This window comes from Diabrotica undecimpunctata, chromosome 4 (assembly GCF_040954645.1).
Source record: "Diabrotica undecimpunctata isolate CICGRU chromosome 4, icDiaUnde3, whole genome shotgun sequence".
NCBI classification, from domain to species: domain Eukaryota; kingdom Metazoa; phylum Arthropoda; class Insecta; order Coleoptera; family Chrysomelidae; genus Diabrotica; species Diabrotica undecimpunctata.
Window position 1 is genome coordinate 65,898,295 of NC_092806.1, and position 13,051 is coordinate 65,911,345.

Genomic DNA, 13,051 nt, shown 5'->3' on the forward strand with positions numbered 1-13,051 from the left:
GCACCACCGCCATTGATTTTTTTTTTTATGAATGATACGATACGATACTATTAAAAATTCCCGAAACAAGGCAATTAATGCTTAAAATTTATTGTTTTTTTTTTAATATTCATCTAATTTGTAAAATGAACTGACTTCCTGTTATAACTAGTTTTTTTTTTAAATATAACCTTTTCTTCTGAATATCTGGTTTTTCCCAGCTTACTTACATAAATATATAAAAATGTATTATATTTCTAATCCTAACATTTTATAATATTATAATGTGTATTATATTCTACATTTCTTGCCTGGTTCGGATTTAAAGCTCACGGATATGATCTGGTCTATTAGAATACACTTAGGAATTAAAAATACGTTCACAAGAAAGTTTAATGGGCTCAGATCAGATTATTTAGCTGACCATTATATTGTTCTCCTTCTTCTTCATATCCATCGATGTATCCACTACGATCCAGTAATGTAGTGTGACCTAACTTTGGACCCTTTGACTTATAGCGAAAAACCGACACAGGACGGAAGTAGAACGGGACGAAGTGGATTCGCATGAAGTACCTGTCTACACTCTCGTACTCACTGCACTTCGATCAACTTAGCGAATAGTATAGTGACCGCTTATAGGTTCTATTTTAGACTCGATCAAATCTAGGGAATAATGTACTCCCATGACTAATGCACCGTGATCCAATATTGAAACCAGATTCTGTAGTTGTACAATTATTGTCCTTTGAACATCGGGAAAAACCTGGGTCAAATCAAGAAATATTATGTTTTGTATGGAATCTCGATATAATTCGCCTGTACAATTGTTGTCACAAAAATATGGAATAATAATTATAATTAATGATAATTTTTATAATACCATCACATACATTAATTTTCTTTTGTATTTAGTATTATTTCATGAAATGAGTGTTTTAATTAGGTCAATAACAAATGTTTTGTCAATTAAATATTAGTTTATATTGTCAGAATTATTGGATACATTTCTTGAAATAGTATATGTATACCTGTTTTTGAGTTTACATCATGTCTCCAAGCAGCGCCGGATAAAGGGGCGGGCAACTGCCCGGGGCGCTAATTTCTGAGGGGTACAAATATGAAAATAAAATATTTTTTACATTCATTATCTTTTTAAGTTTTTGTAAATTAAAATTAACAGTTTTCATGAGACATTGATATAATAATTGTAAAATTATTTATAAGAAAACTATTTGTATAGTTAGAATTTAGAAAAAAAGATTAATAGACAAAAACAAAAGTTTCCTAGTAAAAATAAAAAAACCTACGAATTTTTATGGTCTTTATCACATTATTGTCAGAAACAAATGTTTTTTACTCTCTAACAATTTTATTTTTACTAACATTTTTTTTAAAAGATATTTTGAAAACAGTATCACGTATCCCGACAATCTACTTAAAAACATAGTCGAAGATTAAATCTACAAAATTTTGTCTTATCCTATTGTTAATTATCCTGCTGATATATTTATTTTATTTAATATTTCGTTAACTATTAACTTTAGTTAAAGGTATTTTATACCAAAATTCAGAAGTATTAATGCTTTTGTCTATTTTTTCTTCGTTACCTGGAGTAATTGCCTTAGATCAGAATTATGCAGCTGATTTTTAAAATGCGATTACATCGAAAACTGTTGAGTTTTGAAATTATTAACAAGTATACCTTTTTTTTGTTAAAATAATGTATCTTTAATATTTTTTATCCCAAATACAGGTAACTTAAAGAACAAAGTGCAAATTTATACCACATATGTGGCATAAGTGGCGCCCTCTATCAGTTACATCAAAGTGTGCATCAAATTATAATTTCTCATATTTAAGAGTACCCAGTTGTAAATTTGTATACATAAATGACACGAAAGTTAAACATGAAAGTTATAGCGAAAAACAAAATTTTAAGTTTGCACTTTAACACCCTGTATCTTTCTTAATATCAACATTTTATTAAAGCAATTTGGCTTAAATCGTAATATTTTAAAGTGTAGAATCTACTGTTTCTTTTTGTACAATTACTTAAGGACCACCCTGTATATTAATGACAGTAAACCATGAGATATCAGATATCAATTTTTACTTCTGTCAATTCAATAATGTCAGTGTCCCGTTTTACGTTTTGGTAAGTTTTTTTTATATATTTTACAATAACTTTTGTTCCTAATCTTGTACATTTTAGAATCTTGACAGAGGCAAGAGCTTCCTGCCGAAACGTTTATTTTAATGGACAATAAAATCTAGTTCCAAATTTAATATTACTTATTGAACCTAAACCCAAGACCTAAACCCAAGAAATACTAATATTATAATATAAATATATATAATTATAATATATATATATATAAATGTATATATATATATATATATATATATATATATATATATATATATATATATATATATATGTATATATATATATATACGCACTGTAAAACATTAAAAGTAAATTACGAAAATTAAACGATACATCCTGTACACTTAATTCACTACAGTTAACAAATGGATCTACTAATTATTTCTCAATAATCAGGAGGTACGCAAAATTCAATTAAGGCTATTTGTCCAGTCGAGTGATTAAATAGACAGTCCAGTAATTTGAAGTGGTCGCTTGTTGAACAGAAAATCTCTTGTTTAATCACCATAATGAATTTTTGAGTACTTGTTCTTTTTATAAGTTGTTTGACATCGATAATACAGTTATAAGAGGGATAAAAATATTATGTTAATGGTAATTAATTAAAAAGAGGTATATTATGACATGCCATGTAATTATTTTTTTAATATTTTTTATGCTAATCATGTTTATGAATACTTATATTACCATATATTTTTTTATTTTTGTTACAAGATTTATACCTCTTACTTTAACTACAAGTTATTCAGGGTTTCTCTATTTAAGTTTTTTCTGTATCTTATCCTTAATACTTCAAGATAGACTTATTTTAAAGTAAAATTGTGGCTTTTTATAAAAATAGTAACTAGTAGGTATTAAGATGTCAGAAGTTAGTGATCAATATAGTAGTGTCTGGGGGCTCGGGAGGCTGAGACAATATATTCTTGTAATAGTATTAATCTTAGCTTTAGGTTTAAATATATATATATATATATATATATATATATATATATATGTATATATATATATATATATATATATATGTATATATATATATATATGTATATATATATATATGTATATATATATATATATGTATATATATATATATATATATAGAAGTTATTCGAGAGGCTCAAGTAAAATGTTGCCCTAAAAGACGCCAAGACGAAAAAATATCCATTGAAACAAAACAACTAATAAAAACTAGAAGAAAAATCAAAGGAAAAAAAAAGCATTGACGAAGAAGAACTGCGAAAAATAAACAAAGAAGTATCAAAAGCTATAAGAAAAGATTTAAGGAAATTTAAGAATGAAAAAGTCCGGCGAACTATAGAAGAGAATAAAAGTCTAAAAGTCCTGAGAAGACGACTAAACAATGGAAAATGCGAAATACACATAAATAACAAAGAAGGAGTCCTCACATCTAATAGAGAAGAACTACTACACATATTTGAAGAATTTTATGAAGAACTATACACAAGCCAAAGAGAAGACCAAAAGAACTTGGAAGCCGCCGCATCACTCAAAATTATCAACCAGGGTTCAGAGCTCATGCCAGTGATCACACTAAGCGAAATCCAGGACGCAATGAAAAAGATGAGAAACAACAAAGCGCCAGGAGAAGATGGATTCGCAATAGAAGCTTTAAAGATGGGCGAACCTTTGTCTAACAGATTGTTGCATACCAAAAACATGGAACAATGCAGTAACAATTTTACTACACAAGAAAGGAGACAAGGCGCACCTAGAAATCTATAGGCCAATCAGCCTATTGAACCACATCTATAAAATGTTTACCCGAATAATTACGACAAGACTAGAGAAAAAGTTAGAATTCTACCAGCCCCGAGAACAAGCTGACTTCCGCTCAAAATTCGGAACAAACGATCACCTGCAAACAGTAAAAACCTTAATAGAAAAGTCGCTAGAATATAACAGACCACTGGTACTTATCTTCGTAGACTTTCACAAAGCCTTCGACACTGTGGAATTAGACAGCATTATAACTGCTCTAAACAATAGTAGAATAGATTACCGGCTCACAAAGCTAGTACAAACATACCAAAACGCCAAAATGCATGTAAAACTACATGATACCACCAGAGAAATTCATATCAAGCGAGGTGTGAGACCGGGCGACACTCTCTCACCTAAATTATTTATAACGGTCCTCGAATACGCCTTTAAAATGATAAAGTGGGAAAATAGAGGAATAAAAATAGATGAAGAAATGCTCAATCATCTGCGTTTTGCCGACGACATGGTTCTTATTACCGAAGATCTGTGTGAAGCATAACAAATGGTACAAGAATTAGAAAACGTATCTTCAACAATAGGTCTAAAAATGAACATCAGTAAGACCAAATTTATGACAAATTTAGTTCCCAGTGAACACCTAATTATCCAAAATCAAGTGATATCTTCTACAATAGGTCTAAAAATGAACATCAGTAAGACCAAATTTATGACAAATTTAGTTCCCAGCGAACACCTAATTATCCAAAATCAAGTGGTATCTTCAACAATAGGTCTAAAAATGAACATCAGTAAGACCAAATTTATGATAAATTTAGTTCCCAGCGAACACCTAATTATCCAAAATCAAGTGGTATCTTCAACAATAGGTCTAAAAATGAACATCAGTAAGACCAAATTTATGACAAATTTAGTTCCCAGTGAACACCTAATTATCCAAAATCAAGTGATATCTTCTACAATAGGTCTAAAAATGAACATCAGTAAGACCAAATTTATGACAAATTTAGTTCCCAGCGAACACCTAATTATCCAAAATCAAGTGGTAGAATTGACAGAAAAGTACATATATCTTGGTAATGAAATCAGAATAGGCAAGGACAACCGGACCTGCGAATTTCAACGATGAATAACACTTGCTTGGGCGGCGTATGGTTCACTAAGAGACATCTTTAAGAGCAACATCCCGATAGCTATGAAACGGAAAACATTTGACCAATGCGTTCTTCCTATTATGACATACGGAGCAGAAACCCTCACGCTCACAAAAACAACAGCACTAAAAATGCGAGTGGCACAAAGGCGCATGGAAAGATCAATTCTCAAGATCAAAATAGACAAAATAAGGAATCAATACTTAGGGAAAAGAACAGGTATCAGTGATGTCGTCGAACATATAGCCAAGCTGAAATGGAATTGGGCAGGTCACATAGCGAGACTGAAAGACACAAGATGGACCAGAAAACTATTTGACTGGCGCCCAAGAGAAGATAAACGCAGCAGAGGACGACCACCAACACGCTGGATGGACGACATAGAAATGGCAACAAGAAGCACAGAACCGTGAAGAGTGGCGAAAAATGGGGGAGACCTATATTCAGCAGTGGACAAAAGAGGTTTAATTTTACTTCAGGTAACATACACCCATGCTTAAGTGAGTTCCAGTGTCCGGAGAGTAAACCTCTTCAAACGGATTCAAACCTCTTCTGTTTGAAGAGGTTTACTCTCCGGACACTGGAACTCACTTAAGCATGGGTGTATGTTACCTGAAGTAAAATTTAATTAAAATATTAAACACCATATAATATTATTAACATCATGTACAATCTTTGGTAACACATTACATTTTAAAGGGTTTTTACCCAAATATTTTGGTGGCTCAGGCATGGTAACCTGTATTTTAACCTGATGATGGAACAGTTGTTCCGAAAACGTTCGTGCTTTTAATGTTGCCCTTTTAAGGGTTTTTATAAAATAAAATATACCCACATACAAAGACTAACCTCTTTTTTTTTTTTTTTTTTCTTTTAGTATGAGTTACTCTAAAATAAGGTTCAAGAGGTCGCTCGGGAAAAAAGTTGTTCAAATTTTTTTTAAACAATTTTTGTTTAAACAAATTGTAATTAAATCTTTTCGGTCCGTACAAATTGTTTTTGAATTTTCTGGACCATTCTGAACAAAATCGGTGTATTGTAATTTTTCTGTTATCTTGATCGTTTTTGAGTCATAAACAAATTAAAATTGCCATTTTCAGGACTTAAAAATACAACTAAACAATACTACTTCTTTTTATTTACTTGCTTCAACCACTTAGGGTTATTACCATAAGAAGATACAAAAAGTGATAAACACATACAAAGGCATATACAAAATATCAATTACATAATAAGGTATACAATATATATGTTAATTATTCATGTATTGTGTTAAACTTTATTAAACAATTTATAGATTTTAAAAATTATATCAAGTCAGTCAGTCTCCTAGAAGTTCTTTTAATATTTTTGGAATGTGGTAATATAGTCTTTCAACTGAGTATATTGGACAGTCAATCAAAATGTGCTTCACTGCCACTTTACATTCACAAACAAAACACACTGGTTCCTCTTCTTTCTTCAGAAGTATTCATGTGTTGTAGAAGTATGTCCTAATCTGAGACGTGTTATTGATGTCGCTTTGAAGGCCAGAAGTTCCATGGAAGGACGGAAGATTTTATTTCTATCAATTAAGTGGTGCTTCTATTCCTTAATTAGGGCCTTAATTATGGCAAATAGTATTACTGTAAAAATACTTGTCTCAGGAGACAACTAGATATTACTTTTGAATCCAGCAAGAACCAAAAGTTCAAACCTTTTTATATTATTTCCCGATAAATGTTTTGCGCTTATTTAATTTTAAAAGATTGTTTTTTAGTTGTTAATAAAGCGCTTGTGACAGGACGGGCGTTCGGGCTGCGGCGTGTATTAGACAGGGAAAAAAGATATAGGACACAAATTTTTGCTGGTTTGTATTCTCATTGTACAAATGAGCGCCCGCCCTGTTATACGCGCTTTATTAGGTTCATTTTTTGGGATTTTTAAATCACTATTACCTAAAAAGATCTATAGTAAGTTCAAGGCTCAAAACCACAAGTAAAAAATTACTTTTGAAATCATCAAGTGCCTACATTTAAGTTCAAGCCTTCTTCTATCAGCTCCTGACGAAAATTCTGGGCTAATTTTATTTAAAAAGATTGTTTTTATTTGCTAATAAACTGGGTGCTCATAAAGTGGGTGCTCATTAGTACAACGAGAATTCAAACCAGCAAAAATTTGTGCTCTAGATCTTTTTTCTCTCTCTTATACACGCCCCAGCGCGAGAACCAGTCCTGTCATAAGCGCTTTAACAAACAATGTTTTAAAATTAAACAAGCCGAAAATACTTATATGCAAATGATAGAACAAAGTTAGAATTATAATTTAGGTCGTTGGTAAATTAAAAAATTTAATTTTTTAGTTTACAGAAAGTTTACAATTAAGTTTACAGAAAAATTACAAAAAAACTTTTTTTTTTTCATAATGGGACAAAATTTAAAAAAAAGTTTGTCCAGGCCGAAAAATTTTATTATTACAATTTGTTTAAAAAAAATGTTTGAAAAAGTTTGATCGTCTTTTCGCCTGGAAGACCTGTTGAACCTTGAGATATCTCATGAAAGTAAATCTCATCAAAATCTCATAGGAATATTTTTCCGAACGAATCCGAGCTTTTTGCCTTGTCTAAAAGAATAAAGTAATTAGAATATACAAAACTTGGATAAAAAATGTAAAATAATTTATGTTCCTCATTAAAAAATATGACTAACTATATTTCATGATGGAAAACAGGGATTCCAAATAAATCGCAAAAACGTGAACGACAGACAATTTAATTTTTATTTGTTTTCATTTTGCATAAATTAGCTAAAACTATTATCAATGAGGAACTTCCAAAATAATAACAATAAAACACTTGCTCACAACGTCTCTTACGTCAAACCAAAATATTTTCAGCGAAAAAATTAAAGCAGTATTTTATTTCTAACGAATTACGTTGTTGAAAAGGAGGGATTCCCTCCCAAAAGTTTTATTACAGCATTTGTAATCTTGAAAATGGTAACCTTGAATATGTGTGGGTGGTAATATTTGACTTATTTATTTTTAAAAAAGATTGTTTTGATTTAATCTTGATATATTTTTTACAGATACTCGAATAATTAACATACCACGAATTCCAACATACAGTACTAGGGGTAAGTGAAGAAACAGTTAATGGTTATTACTAATAATCGTTTATACAAGTAGTAAAATAATATTAAAGTATTAAAAACGATAAACTGATTAGACTAAAATGAAACACCAACCTAGAGATTAAAGAGATATCTACTTATACAATACTTATACAATATCGTATACGATAGTTTATGCAAAAAGAAGCTGAATTACTATAATACACTGCTCAAGTAAATGGGATCATTAAATCAAATGTACTTACTATATTGAATCTTAGAAATAAACCTAATTTTAAGCAATAGTGTTAAAATAAGCATAATCCTTTCCTGCTTTTATTGTATTGGTACGAGACTGTGAATCCGAGCACCCCACTACAACACGCAGAATATACTGGATAGGGAGCTTTTCGTCTCCAAAATGAAGTGTTCTAATCGCTAGCATCCTACTGAAATATAGGACTATAGGACAGTTGGGAATAAACAAATCCAGAGCAAACTTCAGAATATTATGTCAGTTTCCGCAAAATTTACTGTTATTATTGGAGGGTTTGATATTGTCTTGGTACACGAGCACTAGATATAACAGGTCCATAAAATTATTATAAAGAGTTACGTTGAAAAAAACTAAATAACATCAATGTAACCAAAGTTAGAGCAGGAGACCAATTCACTGAAAATTTTCTAACACCGGGAGGAATTAGACAAGGCGACAGTTTAAGCCCCTTCTTGTTTAACCTACTCATGGGCAAAATTATAAACAAAGTAACATTTCTTAATCTCGGATACAGAATGGGCAACAAAAGAATTGGTATGGTGTGTTACACAGGTGCTGCAGGTATTATTAGCGAATCAGAAGATGATCTTCAGAGACAGCTCTTTCAAATAAGCCGCCAACTAAATATGACCATTTCTACCAAAACTAAATGTATGACAATAGCTCAGATGTAAGTTAGTGGTTGAGAACAACCCCATAGAACAGATGATGCAATTTAGATATCTGGGCATAGATATATCAAGCAGACACGACCCAATAAAGGACCTAAGGAGTCAGATCAACAAAGCATCCGCATTGTCGGGATGTCTGCGGGAGATAGTCTGATCAAATCCGTATATGCGCACAGATAGTAAACTTAGAATCTACAAGACTTGCATACGACCGATCATAACATATGGCATAGAAGTTCGCAAAGATACCAACAAAACAAAATATATGCTAAGGGTTGCCGAAATGAAAACCCTAAGAACAATAGTGGGCAAAACAAGAAGAGACAGGGTGAAAAATATAAACGTTAGAGAACAGGGCAAAATTCAAGATTTTGTAAGATGGTGAAGGCAGCGTAAAAGAATATGGTACAGTCATGTAAGACGAATGGATGAGAATAGTCTCCCAAAAATTGCCCTAGAAAATAACCCGCGTGGTTCAAGACCTCCAGGAAGACCACCTAAAAGATGGAGGGATAGTTGACAATCTACCTCCCAGGAAATTAACCAGAGGCAGCTTCAGAAGATCGAAAGATCTCCAAGAAGTAGAAGAAGAAGAAGTAGACGTTGAAAAAAATTTTTAAGATAAATTAGAATACTTTAGTAAGTAAATAAGAACAAGTAGCAAGTATATCATCATCAGTTGGCGCTACACCCTTCATAAGCCCTGACCTGCCTCAAAACATTTTTATATCCTTCCCTGTCAAGTGTCTATCTTCTACATTCCCTTACTCCAATCTCCCTTAAATCGTCCTGCACATCCTCCAGATATTTGAATTTAGGTCGCCCCCTTCTTCTTTCGACAGGCCTATTTAGCAGAAGTTTAGTTATTTTAGCAGAATTAGTGTCATCCATCCGTTTCAGGTGGACCACCCATCTCAGGCGGTTCATTTTAAAAGTTTTCGCGATATCTACTTTACCAAAAAGTCTATAGAGTTCGTAAATATATCGCCTTCTTTACTGTTCCTGTTCGTTATCTCCGACTTATATGGTCTTCAATACTCTTCTTTCAAAGATTCGTAGTAACTCTACACGTTAAGTCATCATTACCAATGTTTCCGATCCATAAGTGAGCACTGGGCGTATTATTGTTTGATACAGTTTGCAATGTGTTGCTCTTAATATATTTCTTGCTCTTATTTAAGGGACTAGTCCAAAATAACAGCGGTTAGCCACGCATATTCCATTTCTCGTTTCTTTGGTTTTTTTTGCCGTCAACCAGCGACCCTAAGTAGCAGAATTCCTCAAACGTTTCTATAGTTTAGTGTTGCACCTGTAGGTTATTTTGTTGCATTGTTAATATAGCCGGCATATATTTGATTTTCTGCATGTTATTCAGAAGTTTTTAATACGTGTAAAAGCTAAAAGCTTCAACTGCTTCATTTTGGGTTGTTCCAATAATCACGATATCACCAGCATATGCCATTATCTGTACACTATTAGTATATATTTTACCCGTTAAGTTTATTTCCAGAGCTCTCACAACTTTTTCTAACGCTAGGTTGAACTTCGAGCGTCATAGCGCATCTCCCTTGCGTAGTCCTCTGTTAGTTGTAAATGGTTCTGAAAGATCTCCTTGTACCCGCACTTCACATTCAACTTTCCTCATTGTTATTATAGTTAATTTTACCAATTTTTTTGATATTCCAAATTTAATTATAGTCGAATATATTTTAGGTCTGTCAACAGTATCGTACGCTGTGTTAAAATATCTACTAAGATGTAATGGCAGTCTATGTCGTACTTCGTCGTTTTTTCTTATATTTGCTTTATTGATGGACACAATTTTGTATGTATATTAAGGGAAAATGTCGGTTAGATAGCCCAGCGGGCTAGGCGGCTGATTCTCATTCGCTTCACTGTCGAATGGTTCAGTGGATGTGGGTTCAAGCCCCGGCTCGGTATACAGAAAAATGAAAAAGGCTAACGCAGCAGTTTAAAATTCTAAAATGAATCTGCGGCTTAGACTAGAATATGCTGATGTCTGAACGGCCTATGGTGGGGCAATCCGGCAAAAAATAAAGGCTTGCGGCTCGGTGATACTCCTCCATAGATGGTGACACTCCTCCTTACCGGAAGGGCGTGGATAAAATACCGTGGGCCTAAATACCTATATATGTATATATATATATATATATATATAAAGAAGGGAAATCCTTGGAAAGTGGAAGAGTCAACAACGTTTTCTTTTTTGTATGTAGAGAATATAATTTCAGTATTATAAACTTCTAGTAAAGCGCGTTCTTGCCATACCTGTATTAACAGTGTGTAAAAAAAGTATTACAAATGTTTAACCGCCACATTTAAATATTTCTGCAAGTAGGTTGTCTGCTCCAGGTGACTTGTTTCTAGCTAGAGACTGAATTGCTTTATTTATTTCTTCCAAAGTTGGTAGCTCAGTTTCCGCCTGTTCCACTTTTATATCAGCTCTATCTTCAGTTATACTTTCTCCATTACGTAGCATACTATCTTTTCAGTACTTTTACTCTGTCAGTCAAAATAATTCCATTATATTAAGCCTTGACTTAGTTTCCTTGTGGCTTGAAAACTTTTCTTTTGTTTGTATAATTTTTTGTGTTGGTGTTCTCTATTTAATTTTTTCACTTCTTCAAACTCTTAAGTGATTTGTTGCTGCTTGTTCTGTTTATGTTTTCGTTTTTCTTCCCTTTTCTTTACTTGATATTCTTCAACATTGCTGCCAGTCGTTCTATTGATCAGCTTTAAGTACGCGTTGTTCTGTTTGGTTACCCGTTTGCACTCTTCATAAAACCATTTGTTTTTCTGTTGACATGCTGGTAGTTTACGATCTAAGAATATTTGAAATTTTCTTACGACGTCAGTACACTTTAATTTATCAACGTTATATTTGATTATTTTTGGCTTAGTCTTATCGTTCCTGGCGGTTGATATACTAAAATCTATGAGATCCAGTGATCGGAGTCAATACTAGACCCTCTATACCTTTTGTAATCTAGTATATATGGTCTTTCTATGGATCAATCAGTATGCAGTTATGTTGGAAGTATGTACTACTAAACGTCATGTTTAGAGATGGAAATTTCGTCATGTGCGAAATTTTCAAGTTCTGCCCCATTATCATTGCATTTTTTGTGTATGCTATAAGATATATACATATGGTTGATCTGTACACCTCTTTTTGTCCTACCTTAGCGTTTATGCTCCCAATAATCAACTTAACATTGTATTTGGAACATTATCTATAAGTTTTAATTCCTCATAGAATTCTTCTTTTTCTTAGTCTGCTTTATCCGTGGTGGGAGAATGTGCATTTATAAAACGGTAGTTAATGAATGTTTCACGTATTATTAAAACACATATTTTATGTATTCTTAAAACACATATTCTACGATCTATAGCGTCAAAACCTATTATTAAGTTAATAACTTTTTTACTAACTACAAGGCCCACACCAAAGATATGTTGCATTTGATGGTAGCTATATATGTATATTGTATTCAAATTCTTTTAAATAGTACCGCTTCCTTTCCATCATACCTCTTGTATAGCTGTTATGTCCATATTATATTTGTTAAAAGTATCTGAGAGACGCATCTTATCGCTTATGCCGTGTACAATGTTCTCACGTTCCATGATCCAAATCGAATATCTTTTTCAGTTTCCCAGATCGTCTACATAAGGTCTGTCTGGTTTTTGTTTTGTTAGCTCTCGTTTTTTAGCTTTTTTTTTCAGGGCAGAGTTGTGAGCCCTATGCCCAACCCCCAGACTCAGAGGACCAGGGACTATTCTGTTAGGGTTACCATACCCTAGTCTGTTTTGGTTCGCAGGTGATATTTTATTTCCCACCTAACCGCGTTCCCCAAACACCACCTGGAAACGCGTTCGATGAAAAACAGACAACTCTGTATGTACTAAATACAAACAAACCAAAATATACACTAAATACTCAACACTTAAAA

General features: G+C 32.6%; 2 protein-coding genes across 5 annotated transcripts in view; one reads left to right on the forward strand and one right to left on the reverse strand.

Annotated features, from left to right (window-relative positions):
* The window catches only part of LOC140439614 (uncharacterized), a 1,046,430-nt gene that overhangs the window by 627,617 nt on the left and 405,762 nt on the right, over nucleotides 1-13,051 (reverse strand). The gene's annotated exons all lie outside the window — the stretch shown is intronic.
* Nucleotides 1-13,051, forward strand: part of hdly (hadley) — a 359,652-nt gene that overhangs the window by 194,553 nt on the left and 152,048 nt on the right. For both annotated transcript variants that reach the window (XM_072529637.1, XM_072529638.1), the window contains one exon: nucleotides 8,106-8,153. The gene's annotated coding sequence lies outside the window, so the exon portion shown is untranslated. The remainder of the gene's footprint in view (nucleotides 1-8,105; nucleotides 8,154-13,051) is intronic.